The following is a 21423-nucleotide window of genomic DNA, read 5'->3' as shown; positions in this document are numbered from 1 at the left end:
CATAGGGTGCGGGCATGGTAAAACACACTGGTAAAACATGCATGCTAGTGTGTGTATTTAAAAAGGCAGCGGGAGCAAAACTGAGTTTGGTTGTGCTTTATTGAAATATCCATACTCACATTATTTTTTCAAGCATTGATCAATCAAACCCATCAAAGTTCTCATCCTCTGTTTCTGAATTGAACAGTTGAGCTAGGTCACCATCAAACACGCCAGGTTCCCTCTCGTCACTCTCAGAGTCAGTCTCGTTTCCGTGCGGCTCCTCGGAAATGATGCCGGCTTTTGTGAAAGTTCAAACCACAGTGCAAGCAGATTCCCATGTTCCACCGCGTAACTGACAGCTTTCAGTTTAAACTGTGCTTCGTAAGCGTGTCTCTTTGCCATTATCGGGGTTGCCAAAACAATGATGCACATACCGGCACTAGTGTCCTTTTTATATACAATTCACGATTCACCCTTTAACGTTCTCATCTAGTCCTCTGTTACGTCCGCCTTACAACAACAACAATAACGCCCACACTTCACACTTCACCCTTCAATGTTCTCATGTAATCCGCCTTACAAAAAAACAACACATTAGGCGCACTGCACTATAGGGCGCGCCGCACATTTTGGAGAAAATTTGAGACGTTTAGGTGCGCCTTATGTTCGTGAAAATACGGTAATTGCACAAACACTGTCAGCATGCTACGTCAAGGATCAGGTAGTCCTCACTCAAATGCAGCAAAATAAAAAAAAAAATGGAGTGGAGTAGCTCACAGAAACACTGGAGTGTATTTGAATATGCTCCAAGGCAGATGGCTGACACCAGCTTCACCTGATGTAGCACAATGATATCCCTTTAAGGGAAGGCCTTCAACTTCAGTAACTGTCTATAAATCCACAGATAAACTTCACAAATGGTCCACACCATTGCCTTGAAGCATTTATTCCGAAACATTAACCGAGAAAGTGTTCATCACTATAAATTACTTCAGTTACTGCTGCCCCTTTTCCAAGGGACTCTGCTCAGAGCACATCAAGCACAATAGTAAACAATACTCACACCTATCCACAACGCACCTCTCCTCTCATAAAGTGTACGCCATAACATCCTGAAATACATTTATATAAACTCAAGCAGTGGAGAACATAAATTCAGGGGTCTGAGATATTTTGTATTATAGTATCATGGTGTGAAAAGTCTGGAGTATGCACTGCTATGCAAACCCAGGTGGAAAATAATAAATAGGATAGTGATAAATAGTGACCATAGATGGCTTTATAGTCAGTCGCACTGTATCCATTTTATCTTGGCCATTTATTTGTATCTTAGACATTGGAATTTGATTCATCTCCTGCTTAACAATTGTATTCATATTCAGGTATAAATGCACAAAGAGAATCATTACTGCACAAACAGAAATAAAAACAACAGCAACTTTTTTGTTCTCAGCTGCACTGACTTATTTTTTGATATTTGTTAATCTCTTGCAGCATGAAACCAACATGCAGAGACAACTCTGTCCTGCTTGCAACGCACCAGAATTACCTGTGGTTTGGATCTCATGTGATTTGAATACCCCACAGGGATTATACCTGGATGCAACTGAAACGTAACAGCTGCCCATGCTGAGTAGCTGTTGAGCCCTATAAATTTGCAAATCCAATCAGACTTTAATGATTTCCATTGCAGCACCAAAGCTAATGAAAAAAACAAGGAATTCCCTCAAAAGAGAAATACTCTGAGGGAAAGATTACAAAGAAAATGGAGTCACGCTATGAGATTGCGGCCAGAGTCAGTGTGAATTCAGCATCTGATTTAGTAAGGCAGCAGCTCATTAGCTCATGTTAAGAGGCAATAAACATGTTCATGCTAAATGAGAATGATGCGAAATTAAAGCCGGAGCTAAGATGCTCAGAATACAAGCCACAGACGGTGGAGGGAGGATGAGAGAGACCGAGCAGGTGGAGGTGGAGATGCTGTTAATATGGATGTAAATGCTGAGGTAAATGCAGCCAAATGTGCACATGCATTATTTAAAGAAAAGTTTAGTTGCGGCCTCTAAGGATTTCACAGTTTGACAAACAAAAACCTCAATACCAGTCCACTATCCATTTGTGTTGTGGTAATTGGATATTGTCTTCATTAATAATAGTCTAACTGCTTAATTTTAGCTTGTACTAATCATATTTAAGTCATATACAGATTCATACCTAATGTATGTTTCTTTCTTCTCCACTACTAGAAAACAACCTTATAATTTGAGTGTGAGAGCAGCTAAGTACAATTCGCACAGACAGTTCTATTTCAATGGTGACCTGTAGTGGCTGTGGTCATTATAACGGTGGTATAAAACAGGAGGTCAGAAGAAGTAGAATGAAGAATGACAAGTCGATATAGGGAGGAGGTCAGGGACAGATGGGTGTGCCAAACAAGCACCCAGGAGAGCGCTGTTTGTGTCCAGTGTGAGTGACATCACGTACATAACTTAACTTTAGTAGAGCCAAGAACCAAGAAACATCATCAAAAACAAAACAAGCCAATGAAGGTATGCTCCTACAGTCATGTTGTTTTAGGACCAGTGATTAACAGTACATCATTTTGGAAGCAATGGAAGCAATCAGTCGTTAAGGTAGGTTGTGAGGATGTGTTATATAGGACTGTCACTGCAACTGAGCAAAAAAGTGACAAAGTCTGGGTTCAAGCCAGGTTGCTCTGGCTGAATGTGGTGAGCTGTCTCTCCCTCTCTCTGAACCTTCATTACGAATGTAGCTTGAGGACACAAGATCACTCACTAGAATCGGTCATCAGCCGCTGACCTTAAATCAACACATGATGAGTCAAGTTGCTGATCAGCCAAAAGAAAATTGGCAGCAAGACACAGTGAAAGAGGAGGAGGGCAGCAGGTATTTGAAAATTTGAAGAGTTACTCAGCGTATTTAGATAAAGCTGGCTGAATGTGAGGAGAGCTCATGAATATTGCATGGGATCCTATGACTCCATTAAGTGTGATATATGCAACTTTGAGCCAGCCAGCATGAAATGAAGCAGTTTAATGCTGCTTTCAAAAAACTATTTATCATGTTCACATCAGGGAGGCTTTCTATAAGAAAGGGCTGTTTAGTGAAACCACAAGTGGGCCTTTTTACGCTGAGATGAGCCAGTTAAGAACATACCATTTGTAGCATCACTTTAGACACTTTGCAGAAGGTAACCTTTTTTTTTTTGGATTGACATAATGATTATTTCTAATAACTGTGGTGGAAATGTAGATCCATTCTTACTCCAAGGTAAATGCAGGTGTACTTTTATTGGCTGCACATAGTGGCTTAAATATGACCTGTTTTCTGTGACTCCATCTTGTTGTCTTCTTGCATCAGCAGGTCCCATCCACAAGCTTACATTTGTATGTATCAGTAAGCGTATGAGAGTGTGCTAGTGCTATGGAGTTGTGTTGTTTTGTCTGTAGTGACTTGACTCGCTAGGAATTGGTTTCACACATGTTCAATCAAGCTATAGATGAATGAATAGGTCCAACTATACGGTAAGCCACACATGGGCTGTCTCACCATGCATGACTCATTTTGCAAAGTCCAAACGTTTTTCTCTTCTGGTGCAGGCCTGCTAGATATCAAATAGAAACATTTAAATCCAGACTTGGTGCTGAATCTCCCTTTTGTTTGGGGTGGCTGTAGCTCAGGAGGCAGAGCGGGTCACCCAGCAATCAGAAGGTCGCTGGCTCCTATCCCCGCTTACCCCGGCTGCACCTTGCCTGTCGAAGCATTCCTGAGCAAGATACTGAACCTCTGCTCTCAATGAGCAGGTCGGCCTCTGCCGTCAGTGTATGAATGTGAGTGGAAATGGGTGAATGTGGTCAGTGGAATTGCCATCCATCCATTTACCACATTGTCCATGTGTTTCGGTCCTCCTTGTTGAGATGGTGGCTGAGCTCTGCTGACCACAGTGATTCTTAGCATGATGCAGGGTCGCAGTCCAAGGCAGATTCCAGTTGGCTAATAGAGAGGTGTAGTAACCTGAAAAGCGGTTGGCATTTTTGCACTTCCAGTCGTCTCAAAGACTACGAGTTTGCTTAAGTTCCTGAATTAATGTCTGTTGTTACCACAGGCTTAAGATATTTACATGTTTCGCTCTAAGACATATAATAAATAAATAGATAAATAATTAAATGTGCCACAAATGAATTATAATGCAATGTACGTCTCTTAAAGATGATGGCTGATAACAATTGGCAAAATGAGGCTACAGAATTTGTCATGGACATTAAACATCATAATGTTGAACAAGTCTCATGTACTCACCAGTCCATCTTTACAGGCAGACTTAAATTGCAAACCATTCTAACTCTAACTTGACAGGTTTTAGATTGATCCATTTACAGAAAACATGTATGTAATTGTGAAGTGAGATGCTTAGTGGCAGAGATGTTCTAATCATGCTACTTTTATTTAATCTGTTTATAGACTAACATTAGCTTTTTTCCATCTAGAGACTTCGATAATCAGAAAAGTGGCATTCATTAGTGAAGTTTGTCTTGCTGAACAAAACGCGGAAGTGTCATAAACTTGTGTTTGTAACCAAGCTTATTTTGATAAAATCCAAAATCCAATACAGAGGTTCCAGTGCAACGCTAACTTCCAGGTTAGACTACAAAAATATGCCATCCCCACGCCTCTCTATAGAGCCACTAGCTCCATGGCTTACTGAGATGAGTAGCTAAACCTCAACTACAGCCAGAGTGAGCTACTGTAAAGTGTGTAGTTAGCAGCTGTCATGGGTTACACTGGTGATAAGCCTCACTATGTTTTTGGAGCTATCTACAAAGTCTGGCCATATCTTACAAATTACACCTTTAAACTTTAATTTAAGGTGAGCACAGGAGGTAAACACAGCCTCCCAGTTTCAAACTCAGCATATACATCATTCTGCACAGTAAAGATCAAACATCAAATTGAAGTCACAGAAAGCAACATGCATTTTTTAGTCAAGGGGGTGTTTGATGTTGATGAAATTAGTAAAATATTAATTTTAAGCAGGCGTTGGCTGCAGTTGTTATTACTATTAAACCATGGAAAAAAGGAATTGTTTTCTCTTCATTTTCCTCCGGTCACACATCTCCGAATAAAACTATGACAATCTCTTTCCCAGGTAAAAATCTATAAACCATGGATCTTTATATAATTTACATCAGGCATTTAAATGCACACCCTGAGCCATTCTGAAACAGCTGATGTTTAGCTCAACCACACAGCAGCTCAGTCAGTGTTCCATCAGAGCAAAACAAAACAAAAACAACTGAACTGTACAAACTGAGTAATTAAAGTTAATTTCACGCATCTGCAGTTTGTGATCCAGCAGACACCGAGGCATTAATCATAATTAGTTGAGATGCTCAGATGCCCTCCAGACCTATCAATCAGCAGGCCACCTCTGGCCCCGGTTCCGAGCTGCAGAGTGCTGTCTGCACTGCTGAGCAGGTCGTAAGCTGTCAGCAGCAGTTCATTCATGAGTCTAATGCCACCGGCGGGCAGAAAAGGGCAGCAAAGGGCTGTCACCAACCTTTTCTACCCAGGCTACCACCTGTTTGAAAAACCTTCCTCTGGGAGACAGAACCCCGTCCTGAAAGATCAAGACCACCTGCCTTCTCAGAAGAATCTTGCCAAGAGCTGCCACCAAACTGACACCCAGCCCTCTGTGGATTCACCCAGTACAACCCACAGGATCCTGCCAGTTAGCCTGGTTATAGTCACAGCATATTACATGCCACAAATCATCACCGCTTTTGTAAACAGCCTCGCATTACTTACTGTAGCATGTACCATTCATCTCCAGGTGACATAGTCATTGAATGTTAGGTCCCCAGTGTTAGTCAAATTACAATTGTGCTGTTTGTTTTCTCTTCATTTTTTTTCCAGTCACATATCTCCAAATAAAACTATGACATTCTTTCCCAGATGAAAATCTAATTTTCCAATTCCTTGAGGCTTTCTGTCATCCTTAAAACTCAAAGAAAAGATGATTGTTTCCTCGGTCCACACTTTAAAAATAACTTATCAAATAACTCATTTCAAGTCAGCTGCCATGCAGTCGGATTAAAAAGACATCAGTGCTTAGAATAATTCAATAATGTACTACAATTTTTAACTTGGAGTCTGATTTTTCTGTCAGGTTTCTGATAAAAAAAAAGAAAAAAAAAAGTGAGTCTTTGAGTTTGCTTCAATCCCTGAAATAAGGTCTGTAGTTACCACAGGCTTAAAGCGAAACTCACCAAAATGCAACCTAGGCTTTTTGTGAATGTGTATGAGTCAAACCTTCATGTAAAAGCATAATTATGACAAAAGAGGTACTTTTAAGATTTACTGTATTTTCGTTTTCAGGTGAAACTCATTTTCAATGGGAGTGCTATGGGCACTTTAGCGATAGCGTCAAAATTGCTATTTTTAAAACACCAAGAAGACTCAACACAACATGAAGCTTGACTCGTAGTATCACCAAGGTCTCTACACATGCACACAAGCATTGAGAACATTGTGGAAACAGTTTAGTAAAAATGTGGCAAAGCAGCGAAGGTGTACTTTAAGTTGGTCACATTAAATTTGAATCCAACAACGCCACCTAGGGGAATTTCGCCCCCAGGAAATATGTATATGGACACCACCACTTAGTATTACGCAGAAAGCAAAAAAACGGTCACAGGTTCAAAATCACTGAGCAGAGACATGCTTCCAAATATAGATAAGTGCATTAATATTTTATTTTTGTACACAGTTCTCTAAAACAAATATACAGTCTGGTGGGGATTATTTTGTAGCCTGTATTACACAGTTACCCTTTGGCCCTATAACGTTCAATTTAAATCAAAAGTAAGGATATAGTGAGCAGGGCTATGGGCCTCCCAGCAAGGGTGACTAGCTGAGGGGAGGGGAAGGGGTCCAATGAAACACAACAAACGTGAAAACCCACGCACCGTTGGATCACACCACATTGCACCCTACTACACAAGGAAATGAAGGGGACCGCCACCAAAGGGATCAATCAGCCACCTACTCAGGCCCTGTAGCTCCTGTTCAGAGAAAGAAAAACATTAGTAAAATCAAGTCCACCATACTAGAATAGGGCCGGGCTGTCGCCACTATGGAGGTACATTCAAATAAATGCCGGAAAAGTTTCATGTGCAGTGGCCCCGTCAACGGGCGTGAGAGACACCGGGGATTTTCTGGCTTTTTATTTTAGTATTGTTTATTACATGAGGCTCCTTTTTCAACTTCAAGTTCAACATTGTTTTTCACTTACGGCAAAACAACAAATTATCCGGGCATTTATATGGGACTAAGCTTTAGGATCTTTCCAGCTTAACTCTCCATTCTGAGAGCAATACTTCTTGGCTGTCACGACGGCAGCGAGCGGAACAAACAACCGCTAACATGAGTTGTTCAAAAACTTTCTTTTTAGTAAACTCTGTGTCCACAAACAATGTTCTCAATACTCATGTTCATGTGTAGAGACCCTGGTGATACTATGAGTATCACTGAAAATATGATAAATCTTAAAAGTGTTTCTTTCATTGTAATTATGCTTTTATATAAAGGTTTGACTCGGGTACATTCACAAAAAAAAAAAAAGCCTAGGTTGCATTTTGGCAAGAGTTTTGTTTTAAGATATTTACACGTTTTGTTCTGCAACATATAATGATTGTATTGAATGTATCGTGACTGAAAAGTAAACATTCAAATTATGATTTTAAACCACATTACAGTCTCAGTATTTCCCCCTCTATGCACATCATCGTTGTATGTGCTTGCGGCTGAGATCATTTAGCAAGAACAACGTATACACAGCTCTGTCTGACTCAGCTCACCTGCTGCTGAAACCAGCTCTTGCACATTCTCACTCTGCACTTCATTAGAAAAGTAAATCAAAGAATTCGCTGGAGGTACTCAGGTTACTCTTTCATGTATTCGAGTTGGATGTCTGTTAACCTGCAAGCTGACAGCCTGAGTTTTAGTGGCATGGTAACTATACTTTTCCTATGTCAACATTGCCAACACAGTCCGATTTACTTTGAATTCATCCACACTTGAAACGTTGCACACGCAGAGTATAAACACTGTGGACTGCAACACAGAACTCCAATGCTGGAAATATTGGTGTGCTATTTACAGAATAATCTATCGTTCAAATACAGCATTAATTTTGACAAAATAAATGTCCCTGTTTTGTTGTCCTAAATAGAATTGATTGAATTTCTTAAAACTGCAGCCTCCTCCACCCACAGCCAGCCTCTGTAATAATCAATATCCTTTGAATTAATGGATTAGAACGTAAATTACCTTGCGTACATTTTTTGTCTCTATTCGGACAATGAATAGATTAAGACTTCTGTTTTATAAGCTAGTCTTTTTTTTGCCATTGCAACAGAATTTCAAAGAAATCACAGAGGAATACTGGGCTGTGCTGTGCTGCACACCAGGAATACTGTTTTCATCTTGCGTCACCTGTGGACTTAAACACATTTCACAATACAAGAGTTGAGTTATATCTCAATGGGGAGTACTGCCTGTGGATTTGATGGTAGATACCTGCTGCGGCCCATCCTGGCGTTGTATTCCATGCCCCAGACTGAGTTTCTTGCTGTCATTAAAGCAGCCTTTGAAGACAAAATGGAGTTTCTACTGTTTGCCAGTGTCACACGCCAAGGGCTGCAGCGCTTTGAGTTTGGTTTCAACTCATGGTTCATCTCTCTCTTGTCACATATCAATCTGGCAACAGACATACTTGTGTTCTATGTGACACTGCAGACATGAGATGGACCAAAGTCTCTAAAACTTTAATAAAATTAATCTTTAAAATCTCAGCATGCAGGGACAGTTCGTAAACTTACATTCAAAGCGTAATACTTGCCACTATATAGTAATATTTAATGTAATACATACACTAATGAAGCTTTGCTGTGTTGTAGGCTATAAATTAGCTTTTTTCTTTGTAAGTCTGAGAGGGATAAGATTTTAATTTAGACAGTACAGAGTGAGACAGTTGAAGAGATTTGATTAACAATCAGTTATGATTATTTCTTGTGAAATACAGTCAGCTGTTGCTCTAACTCTGCGCACTGTGCTGAATGTGCAATGGCTGCCTGCAGAGTTTCTGGAGGCTGTGATTGGCTGCTGAGTTCCGCGCTCCAGTGAACATCAATCAGTGTTTTTAGTGAACTTTTGTTAATCAGCAACTTACTATGATCAGCCAGCAGCACCAGCACACTCCAGAGACCTCTCCACGGACTCATGCTGGGTGTTAATGTCTGTCAGGGGCAGGTTGATTGCCAGTGGACCAAGCCACTTTGAGAAAAAAGGAGAGGGGCTAAAAACTTAAGTTTAAAAACACATCGTTTAACATCTTTAATTAAGTGTTTTCAATGCATATTACTATATGTGTAGTAAAATGAAAGCTGTATTTATACACATATACTATGTTTTTACTTTACTGAGGAGGACAAATTTCAGTTTTTCTTACAAAGGGGGGGTCCAGAGCCCCTATCCCTGTAACAGCCATACAGTTGAATCTCCAAAACGGGGCAACTCACACCAAACAATAGATGTATAAGCAGCACTACAGGTAAGAGGACAAATAAATAGTTTTGATTTGGGGGTTAAATGTCAATTTAAATGAAACACAACTTGTTGCCCATAACGTCTTTCTTTAGCCTGATAAATGCAGAGCTAAATGTTCGCCATACCACATGTGCAGCCTGTGTGTCAGCTGAAAAGGATGTTGCTCAGGCAGATTGATCTATTGCAGTGATTGGTTAAATAAGAATCCAAGGACCCGGCACCCTATTTAAATGATCTATGCTGCATGGTCCACAGTCCACGGTGCAAGTGCATTTAGCATGTGTCCAGCTGCCTTTTGCCAGTTATATGACCAAATATGAAGGTGCAAGGCGCAACACTTCTAATCACAACATCAGTTATGTACGTTGTGAACCTGCCTATGTAAGCTGACTTTAGGCCAGGCTATTGTTGGCCAATGGCACAGTCACTTCCTGCTGCCGAAAGATAGCAATCCACCACCAGTGTGCCTAACCACACCTCATTTTAAGACCAACCTACCCAGGGGTGCACAGATGGAAGTACAAATGAAGTGCATTTGCTATTCACACAAAGTGGACAGTGGGCGGGAAAATGACAACTCCATTGATCTAAAACTAGCAATGACACCTCCACTCCGATGGGTGCTGCTTGCACCAGGCGTATGATAGAGCCCTTGATCTCAGCAGTCCACAATGGTTCACCGAATCTGTACTTTACTTGAAATTGCAATATTTTATTCAGTTCACCAACAGCTGAAAAAAAAACCCCAAATCATTCACAAACAGAAGAGCCGACTCGTCTCTCAGGCAGATATTATTACACTCTGTGGAGGAAACAATCCTGAAATCTTCAGTAGGGAAGACGGATGTACCGTGTGTGAAGGCGAGGAGATGAGCTGGGTGTGAAGGTATCTAAGGATTCCAGGAATACTGTCTCAGCCCGGTCATTATTCTTAAAGGCAGGTGGTAGAAAAGCCATATCAACACCCGTGACAGGACTGTACATCTTTTGAGAATGCATGTATATGTATACCCTACGTATGTATGACTCTTTGTGCGTGCATTTCTTTACCTGTCTGTCCACGTGCCTGTACCCCTGTGCTTTTGTGTTGGTGTGTTTGCTATCAATCACGTCAGTGTGCCACCTCTCCAGGTATTTCATTTATACACGTGGCTCATTGTTTGACAGCACAATCCACAATAAATCTATTCCGACCGGCTTTTGTATTTTCATCTGTCTTTTTGAGTAATTCACAGGATGCAGCCATATGCTCCTGTTTGTTGACAAGCAACTCAGACACCAGCTGTGCTCTATAGATTTCCAATGTAGCGTTTAAAGAAATCTGGGAACATGTCTGCTGTTAGTATGTCTGCACATACTACAGCAGCCTGCTTTCAGTATGTTTACCAAAGTTAAAAAAAGCAAAAAAAAAAAAAAAAAAAACATTTAAATTCTTTCTCTCAAAGGCTGTAGCACCCACACGAAACACTAGAAAAAAAGAAAGTTGACGTCATTAACAGATTTAAACTTTTCCATGGCGGTCACTTGCACCTGTCACCAGCACAAACCTACCTGCATTAACTGGATAATTCTGAAAATTATTGCCCTGGAATAAGAAAATACAGGCTGCCTGGTTTACATGGTGAGTAAGCACTTTTTTTTTCAAACTTTCAGATTTTCTAGGAATTTTAAAGTTTATGATTAAGAGATTGTTCAGAAATATGGTCTACACATTTCAAAATGGTAAATGGTTCCATGAAAAATTCCATTTTGAAATATATGTTTGATTATACTTGCAACAGTGACCCATGAAGGGACCCTGACAGCTCAATTGAAGTCTTGTTCCACAGCAAACAAACCTACAGTTCTTGGACTGAATCCAGGATCAGCTCTCAGTCGCAGCTCATCCTGAGCTCATGCACTCTTGCACACTTCCAGTCCTCAGCCTGAGGCTTCTCCTCAGCTTTTTCTTCACTCACTCAAACCTCTGCACTCTCACAGGGTTCTTCCCAAGTCCCAGCCCATCCTGAGCCCTGGCCCTCACCTCTGGCCTGACTCACATTGACTCTGTAGGGACTCATCCCTATAGGCCTCACTGCTAGCACTCTGTTTTCTATTTGCTTCTCTCTGTAGCCACAAAACAATCTTTTCCACTGACCGTCGTCAACACAGGTCAAGCAGAGAGAAGATTATAAAAGAAAGGTGTTTTATTTGTCCTTCGGACCATGGAAGCTGAGTGTTTCTTTTTTGTTCTTCATCGTTTTACAAAAGTTGGGGTAATTTCCAATTTAAGTTTGTTTGTACCCAATGTACCTTTTTCTCTTTTTGTTCCTGAAGATTCTGCAGTTGCAATAGCTGTAAGCAGTGTTTTCTGTCTCTTATAAACAGATGAAACAGATCCCAGGAAGTAGAAATACACTTCCAAATTCAATCCCCTTGGTGAGAAACCTTCACATTTTGTGTTGTAGAGGTTAGCTGTCGACTTTTGGGAATTCTTTTCCATTTTAAAATTAAATATTTAGTTTATTTTACTGTGAGCTATGAATTTAAGACTAGCTAAGGCATTTTAACTTAACATGGTTGTATCTAACCCTGGGAAGAAGTCCGCTCTAATCCAAATATAAAATGGTTGATTACAGAAAAACAATTCATCCAACAGCCCATCCTTAAAACACTCCAAAAGCTCCAAAAATCCACACCATCCCAGCATCTGTCATCTTTCTGGCGCTGCTGCAAATGATACACCTACCCTAACCATACATAACAGCTTTTGGATAAATGTCATCCAATGGGACATTTTTTGGACTATAGGGCAGTTGAAACAGCGAGCAGTTGCCATTGCAGCAAAAGTTTAAATGCAACCAATCTGTAGTAAGTTGTCAGCTAAAAAAATTAATCTCCATTTGACCTCATATTGCACACTGTAAAGTGTGTTACCTTACTCAGAAGTTGGATGAGCTTGGTCATTGGGAAGGTTGTTATATGCTGTACATTATTACACAAGGTCCTTCAAACTGGTGTGTAATTACATATCCAGATAATAATAACTATGATAATAAATGTATTTATAATGGACCCCTAAACAGTGCTTAAGTGCTTGACAAATACAGCAGGACACTCAGAGCAATAATATAATGGGATGAATCCTTTACCAGGTTAAAGAATAAAGCATATTTACTTATGTTTGGTGTTGGGTGGCAATTGCTAGCAGCTATAGAGGAGGATGTGAGGAGAAATAGTATGAAGAGCGACAACTCCATATAGGGAGGGGAAGGGTTGACGGTAGGCAAGGACAGGACTTTCATTCAAGAAACCGCTGTCTGTGTCCAGTATGAAACCAGAGGTCGACAGTGTGCTCTTATCACTCACAAATGTAGGGAAGTTACTTCATGTATTTAACATAGGTTAGTTACTTACTTGGTATGTTTGTAGCGGAAGTAACAGAAGTAGTGATTCAAAGCCAAACCATGACGTTTCGTTATGCCTGACCAGGTTTTTTTCTTGCCTAAACCTAACCAAAATATGACCGTACCACAAAAAGTTGTGTCCCGCTGCAACTGCACTGTTCTTTTTGGAGACACCAATAAACAACCTAATCAGTTGTTTATGTAGTAGGAGATGATATAAGCTGGGGACAGAAGATACCGGGAAATGTGGAGCAACATGAAGATATATGAATTAAAAAGGCAGAACAGTGACACATTACTGCACATATCATCATACCAACTGCACAGACACTTCGTAATTAAAACATGTTGAGCTGAGATTACGAAGTGCATCGGTTTGAAAAACACCACTTTCCCGCTTTTGAGGCGAATCGTGTATAACGCTACACCATCTGCTGAACGGTTCCTAGCTAGTGACATTCACATCTGTGATTAGACAGATAATTAAATCAAAACACTGCAGTCTGCCATGTGTGTCTGTGCCGGCAGAGAAAATGGGAAATTGTGAAATGAGGTTGAAATTAAAACTGATCTCAGTGCTCTGTTCTCATGTAAGAAGTGCGGTTAGTTCCACATATGAACCAGGGATTTTACATGTCAGTGTTTCTCAGGGGAAATAAGGCCTGTCAAGGCTGCTACTAGATCTGCATGTAAGGCTGACCACCTTGTCGGTTAAACATTTGGGATTTCAGTTTAAGAGAAAGCTGGCCCCTGAAGGAGACTCAGGAGAGTGCAAGTGGTATCTCTGTGTTAAGGCAGCGTCACAGTGGCTCACAAAGGCTTCAGATAGAGTCAAAGGAGAATTAATGCTGAAACTGAACATTCCTCATACAAGAACAGTTTTGTACCCGCCCCTTAAAGCTACTGATCTAGTTCATTTGTTGCCAGTTGTTATTTACGGAAGCCGAGAACAACCATGGATTTTCCTTCTTTTTTATGCACAGTTATCTCATGATAACAACTTATTATCTTGTTATCTCGATATAACAAAGGTTATTTTCTCGTGATAACGAATTCATTTATTTTGTTATCTACATATAACAAAGATTGTTTTCTCATGATAACAAGCTAATTAATAACATGTTCGTCTTGATTTCAACCTACAAGAGCTGCTGTGAACGGCTTCCGTAGCCACTGGCTGTAGCTGTAGCCTACTGGTAAGTTACACTTTAGGTTAGTTTGTTTACTTGACTGGGTTTGTTTAGGGGCTACCGGTTAGCAGATGAGAGGCTGACAAACTCATACCTATCCGACTGCTTCAGCTAAGGTAACATAAATGTAGGCTAATGTTAACTTAGCAATGTAATGTGAAACATAGTTAAATGGTTATTAATTCAATTAATATTACGGAAGCCGTTCCTGGCAGCTCTTGTAGGTTGAAATCAAGATGAACACATTATTAATTAATTCGTCATCATGAGAAAAGAATCTTTGTTAAATGGAGATAACAAAATAAATTAATTTGTTATCACAAGATAACAGCCTTTGTTATATTGAGATAACCAGATAATAAGTCGTTATCTTGTGATAACAGTGCTTAAAAAGAAGAAAAATCCATGGCCGTTCTCGGCTTCACAAAAATGTTATCAAAGCATTTCCTTGAATTGGGCTGATTTTTGGGAAAATCGGCAAACAAACATAACAAATTGATCAGGTGGACCCAAACAAATGAAGAAATGAACATGAACTAGTTTATTTGAATCTGCGTGAACTGAACATTGAGTCAGTTCTTGTGAAGTGTAAACGTTTACAACATTTTGACCCAAGTTAAAATGATAAGAAATGTCATGTCATGTAGTTTTGTTAGGAGAAAACTGAAATGAAAAGAAAAATGGTAAATGTGACAAGTTTTGTTGAGTTGTGTTTACGTCTTGTAAGGTGTTATTTGTAGAACAGCAATTTGAAGGTTTATGTATTTAAGAAAAAAATACATTAACTAAAATTACACACAAAGTCGCCAAAGACAACAAAACACCAACTTGGGACAGAGTCGGAAACACTCTGGACTGGTCAGGAACTGCTCTGTGGAAGAGAGCTGCGTCTCCTCCAACCTCCCTTAGATATGAGGCAGTGCCTACTCAGAGGCACCTGAGAGGACAGACTGCAGAGAAGAGGAGGAGAGGAAACACAGGAGAGTGCATAACTTGGAGTTTGTATGATATGCGTTTCACCATGAGTTAATGAGGCATTTAAGGCCCTCTCAGAGACACCTGAATTCAGAATATTGTTGTATTTTTCTGTTCAGGAATTTTTTGACCTTTTGTGAGTTTGTTCGGTTCTGTTTATTTCATATTTTGTTTGTTTCACATATCTCCCAGCTGAAACTACAGGGCTGTTAGACCATCCCCTGTTGTTGGTATAAAGTGGTATTAGACACAGGAAAGGCCCGGAGCGAGCTGGTTAGCATGCTAACGTTAGCGGACATCTCAGCAGCACAGTGCATAGATGTCTTTGACATAATGTCAACACTACTGTGGCAATCTAGCAATACTTACCAACTGCAATACCTTATCCCTCTGTTTATACTAATTGTTCTTGCATTGTAACCACAGTGTCATCCCATCCCACCTCTCATCTGGAGACCTCTTCAATTCCCCTGTGTCCTCATTCTTGTTCTCCTGTCCTTCCTGTTTAGATTCTCCTTTCTACCACCCACTCCTCGTTGACACAAAGCCACCGTGTGGGGATAATCACAGATTTCCATTACAGCATCGAATTTACCACAATTCATATTGTGCTTGCTGCAAGCTTGTAATGGGTTTTCAAAACCATCTGCAAATCCTGATTTTAAAAAAATAGGCTTTTGGTTTTCACACAAGCCTCCCACTCTTTCCCAACAGACTAAGAAAAAATCTGGTTAATTACAAGACAATACATTTGTGTTCTGTCCTAATTATGTAAAAGCATATCAATTATTCTGGTTCCCTAAAGGTTGCACTCTCCGTGTGAATTGTACATTACAGTCGCCGGTTTTTGCAGAGTTGTCAGATGATCAAACATGTAACGCTTTCAAAATTTACTTCACACTCCCCGAAGAAAATCTCAGCTGGGAATAACAAAACATTGATTTATATGCACCTATTTAATGGACAAATAGGCATGCTACTTTGAACTAAGCTTGCATTAATGTCATCAAGGATGTGTTACCAATTCATTTTACATTACATACAAGTCTACGTTCATTTAGAACTCTCACTTGGAAATACCTTTAATGATGCAGATATTTTGCACAGCTGAAAATGTTTTTGAGATATTTGTTGAAACAGTTGGTAAGCTTTAGGATTCTAGGGTTTGTTTTTTTTCCCCCTGGCAGTGGTTGACTGCAGTTTGACGTCTCGGTCCACATTACTTTGTCTACATGTGTGAGCCAACCGCCTTCTGTTGTTTTTCTATCGGAGCCTCTGTGATCACCAATATGTGTGTCAAACTTCAACCTCAGTAAACAATAAATGCTGCTCACATTGTGCATTTATGACTTTATACATCACAAATGTCTGTTTGAAGTTATTGACCATTTGCTAAACCCTGTTCTTATCAGCGATTTTCAGTCATATCTTAGCAAACACAACGCAGGCGTGGCAGAATGTCAAGCTTTCGATTTCTGTCAATCTGAAGTTGCTATTACTGTGGTGGTGTCTGCCTACAATATCCAAGTGTTTGAATGCAAAATCTTGGAACAGTTTTCTACTTTTAACTTCACTTTCTATGCAGCATTACTTTTGATAAGGATCTTCAGCAAAGCAGGACGTACCCGCACAGATCTCAGGTGATCTGACTGTTTTGCAGCAGGTTTCAGACCGTATGCACTCTCGACAGGAAGTAAAAACAAGCTAGCTAACTCAATGACGAGTGTAATACATCCCTTTTTAGATTTTCTCTGTGTGAAAACCTCAACAGCATATTTAGCTATCTCTTATGGCATGTTAGCTGTGTGACATGTAGCTTGGAATGTGTGCAAAGTAGTTTATACAACTTTTTCACAAAATGGCAACACACCTGACAAGGCAGTCTTCTCACTTATGTGTCGCAAGGACGTTACATTGAAATCCGGACACAGTGTTGGAGATGGAGCCCTGTTCAGTCCTTTGAAAGCTGGTTGATGTCGAACCAGGCAAAAAGGCTCGACGTTCCCAGCTGCCAAATCAATCTTCCTGGATCTTACATGTAGTGCAGCCGAGTGTAGAGCGTGTGCACTACAGACTGAAACAGGTCATTTTGTGGGATGCTTAAGATTTTATCCACCTTTTAACAGATGCTTCTTTCACAATCTAAGTTTATGGGAAAAAGTGCATCATTTATGGGCCCCAGTGCATCATGTGATGATGTAACTACATGTTTCTTCCACTACGAGAGGTGGGCTGTTGGTCTTGTCTGTCCCGCTACTGCTCCATGCAAATGTGAAAGCAGAGAAAACTAGAATAACACTCACAGTGCCGAGCATCCGCCAAGTCCCCAACAGTTCCCTTCAATTCCAAAAAGCCAAATCCAGTTTATGAAAAAAACCTTTTTATCTGAGAGATCCTGATTTTATTCAAGAATTAAATTACAATCACTCAGACACTGGACCCTTAATACACCAGATTTTGATTTTTGTCAAGATCCATGCTTTATTACCAGAAACATTTCTAACATTTACTCACAATCTTAAAGAAAGTGAGAAAAAAAAAAATCCCTTGTTCCATCCCTGTATACAGATCTGCACCACCAGTGACTGGGGTCTATTCTGGGCTAACATCCATCCTTCAGCCAATCAGTTATCAGTTCATGTGCTATTCTGCTGACAGACCACCCAACCACCAAACAGACACAGGGGAAAAACATTACCTCGGCAGAGGATATTAGCGTCTTTCCCATGGTTTCAGAAATATTCCATCGTATTCAACACTACGGGGGGAAAGCCGATATTATGGACAGGAATCAAAGCTGTGTGGAACTGAGGCATCACAGGAAGCATGGAGAGGTGAAGTCACACCTCATTCAGTCTCATACAGTATCTTTTTCAGCAAGCCCACGTAGCCTTGGTTAGGTAAATGGTAGCGATTTAAATAATAAAAACATTTTAGAGGATTTATTGTGCAGTTAACTGGAAAAGTTTAAGCAAGCTAACTAGCTTTCACTTGGAAAGTGAGATTTTATTCCTCAGTGATTACAGTGTGTGCATGTGAGAGATACATGGTCCCCAGGAATGAGCCTCCAGAGATTTATCTACATATTTCCCTGACATCATTCCCCTCTGCCGACCTTTCATGATTTGACTCCAGACTCAGCAGGGAGATGGAGGATGAGGAATTGGAATCCCAAAATGGAGGGAATCTGCATAATGAAGTTGAAGCGAGCGCTCTGAGGCAGAACGCCACCTATGACCCTTCCCTCCCTCATGGGTTACGAGAGGAAAGGGAGAAGGGATGAGAAGGCCAGTGAGTGGCAGTCAAGGTGAGTGAAAGACACTTCCTCCTTGTTCCTTTTCCTCCTTGAGGGATTCAGTGATCTCATTCCTTCTTTCCCAAGTGGCTGCAATGATAACAGGTAGTAGCAGCTGAAATGGCACAGAAATCAGATATTATTAGTGGTTGCATTACACATTAGTTTGGTCATAAAGTGACTTTAAGGAAAGAATCATACTCATGACAAGGACTGGAGCAGCTTGTTGGACTGAAATGTGTCATCTGTTCACCGCCTTGGCTCAAACAAATTCAATAGAAAGGTAAAATGGTTATTTTTATGTTTAAGGCTTGGGCTTTTATCTAATCTACATTAGGAGAATCATGGGAAAAGTTAAGTTCCTGCATTTTCTCATTCATTTACATCTGGTTTCACACTGGACAAGAACAAGTCTCCTTAGTCAAAGTCCCTGTTTTAACCCAATTGTCCATCCTCGACCTACTCCTTTTTGGACCGTCTTTTTGGTCATCATGCTACTTTCTCCTTTGCAGCTGTAATAATTACTCCAGTCAAAAAATAAACATAAATATGGGTTGTAATGAGCTGCTTTCATTTTTGACCTGTATGGTTTTTCTGAGGTGGACATGCTCATTTAGAGAATGTTTGAGACGTTAGCTGTATGTATGAAAACAAGACTGTCTGAATATGGAAGTTCATTGAAAAAACTTGACTTTTAAAAGTCAATCTCATAGGTTACTCTCATTGAGTACTGATCTCCCTGCCTCTTGCAGTATACACCCCCGGGAAGCTTTTGGCATGCTCTGGGCCTGGCAGTTGGCCTTTGATAAGTGTGCTAGTCGAATAGGGAAATAATTATCACATTAATTTTCAACACCCTGACTGGGGGCATTTAAGCAAAACTCAAAGGGAGTTTGGCCTGTGTCTGAGCCAGAGAAACAGAAATACAGAGAAGGAACAGGATGATGTCTTTAATAACAAACTCGAAATAATGATTCTGTCCATGACCTGATATTTACTACGCTGTGACATTACAAACAACGATGAGGGTTCGTGTCAGCAGGAAGTCAACGATCGTCAACATCCCCTGATACTAACCTCAAAAGTTAATTTAACAGTTTTATCTCACCTAGAAACATATCATTGTTCAGTTCCCTGACACAGTCTCAAGAATTAATCCCCTCTGTAATAGTTGGTGAGAAATAATAATAAAAATGATGGGAATAAAATCCAATTTGTTAATGTGCACTTTTCCCTGCGAGAGCCGACAGCTTCTGGGTATAAATCTAATTTGTTGGTTGATATACTCAGCGTGGCATTGTCAGCGTTGCATATCACAGGGACGCTTTTCCCGACACAAGCTAATATTTGCATCTAATTTGGTGACTTTATCAAAATATGTAAATAAGCAGATTTAATTCTTCTTCTATGAGGCTTTTTCTTGAGGTCTTCTCACGTTGATGATTTAATGAAACGTTATCTTCTTCTCTGATAAGCATATAATATGTGGAGGGTTATTTTCATATCTTGTTCAATGTGTTGTTTGATCATGTTGGTGATTTTAAAGCCCTCTGAGACTGTATTTGTGACTATAAGACTAAATTGGATACAAGACATACCGGTACATTTCCTTCTTGTGTGAAGGGGGCATACAGTAACTGCTCTTTACATGTGTGTGGATCAGATGACCTGGCAGCAGGCAGATTTTGTAGCATATATTTATATACCTCACTCTTCCCCTTCCCTTCTCAGTGATCTTTTTAGTCATAGCTTAGCATCGCTAGCTAGGCGTGGCAGCCTGTCAAGCTTTCTATTTCTCCCCACTAAGGTAGCGTGCAGGGGTCTGCTTGTGAATCTGGGGAAGTATTGGAAGATGGCAAGTTGTCACCACTGTGGTGGCGTCTCCCTACAGTATTCACATGTTTGAATGCAAGCTGTCCATTCTCTTGGCAAAGATGTCTTGGAAATCAGGATGAACCCATGGGTTTATGAAGACTCAGTGGGAAGCCCAGTGTGGGTGGTTCTGGCAGTGTCTGACTCTGGCTCCAGCCTGGTTGCTGAAGACGCTCACCTAGCTGGAAGCAACCAAGATAGCTATGGCTAACAAGCTCGCTGCGTTCACACAAAGAGAGGCTAATTTCGCATCGTTATTCAAATGAGTTTGATTGGGGAATTAAAAACAAAAAAACAAGTTTGATGACAGATAAAATATTACATTCAAGAAAGTTTTGACGTTGAATCCACTTTCATGACTAAAACTCATGGCCACGGGACATTCAGAAAACTCCAAAACCTTGTTTATCCATTCCTATCAAGTCGTCCCTGGTGCTATAAAAGCCCCGAGGAACAATGAACTGGGTCGACTCAAGTTGAAACCCTGGAGACTGCTGCTCCAAACAACAAATCTAAGCTGCAGCAAGGCCACAAACCACAGAGGGGGGATGTTGGAGGCGGAGGTAACAAGCTCCATCATTTTGTATGTGCATTCAACTGAACCGTGGCTGAACAAGAAGCCCGGAGCGAAAACAACTTTCCTTTCAAGTTCAAGGTGGATGCCAGGAGATCTCCCATGGCATTTTGAGCATCTTTTCAGGCAGAGTGAGGCTCAACAACTGATTATTTCTTTGTGAGTAAGAAGCAGCACAAACAAGAATTAATCTGGATTTGAAGTGGAACAAGGCTGAACGATTGGGTATTTAGTTTAGTGCACGGCAGAGTCACTCATGGGTAAAGCACATCAATGCTCTGTGCCCTCAATAAGCACAACAATGACATGTGATTGAAATGTGACTACTAGTTTTATGAGTTTTCTCATCAGCAGGTTACACTGACCTTTCTAATTTTAAGGTAATTGTATGGATTTTGTTTACTGAATAAATCTGAAGTTGACATGTTGCCTCTCACTCATAAATTACCCTGCGCCTTTTGACGCTGGGGATATGTGTGATTTAACCTTGTGTTTACTGGCCGACAAGTGTTCAGATCACAC

This window comes from Acanthopagrus latus, chromosome 11 (genome assembly GCF_904848185.1).
Source record: "Acanthopagrus latus isolate v.2019 chromosome 11, fAcaLat1.1, whole genome shotgun sequence".
Taxonomy (NCBI): domain Eukaryota; kingdom Metazoa; phylum Chordata; class Actinopteri; order Spariformes; family Sparidae; genus Acanthopagrus; species Acanthopagrus latus.
The sequence above is the reverse complement of the archived record's forward strand: the minus strand, read 5'-3'. Positions refer to the sequence as shown.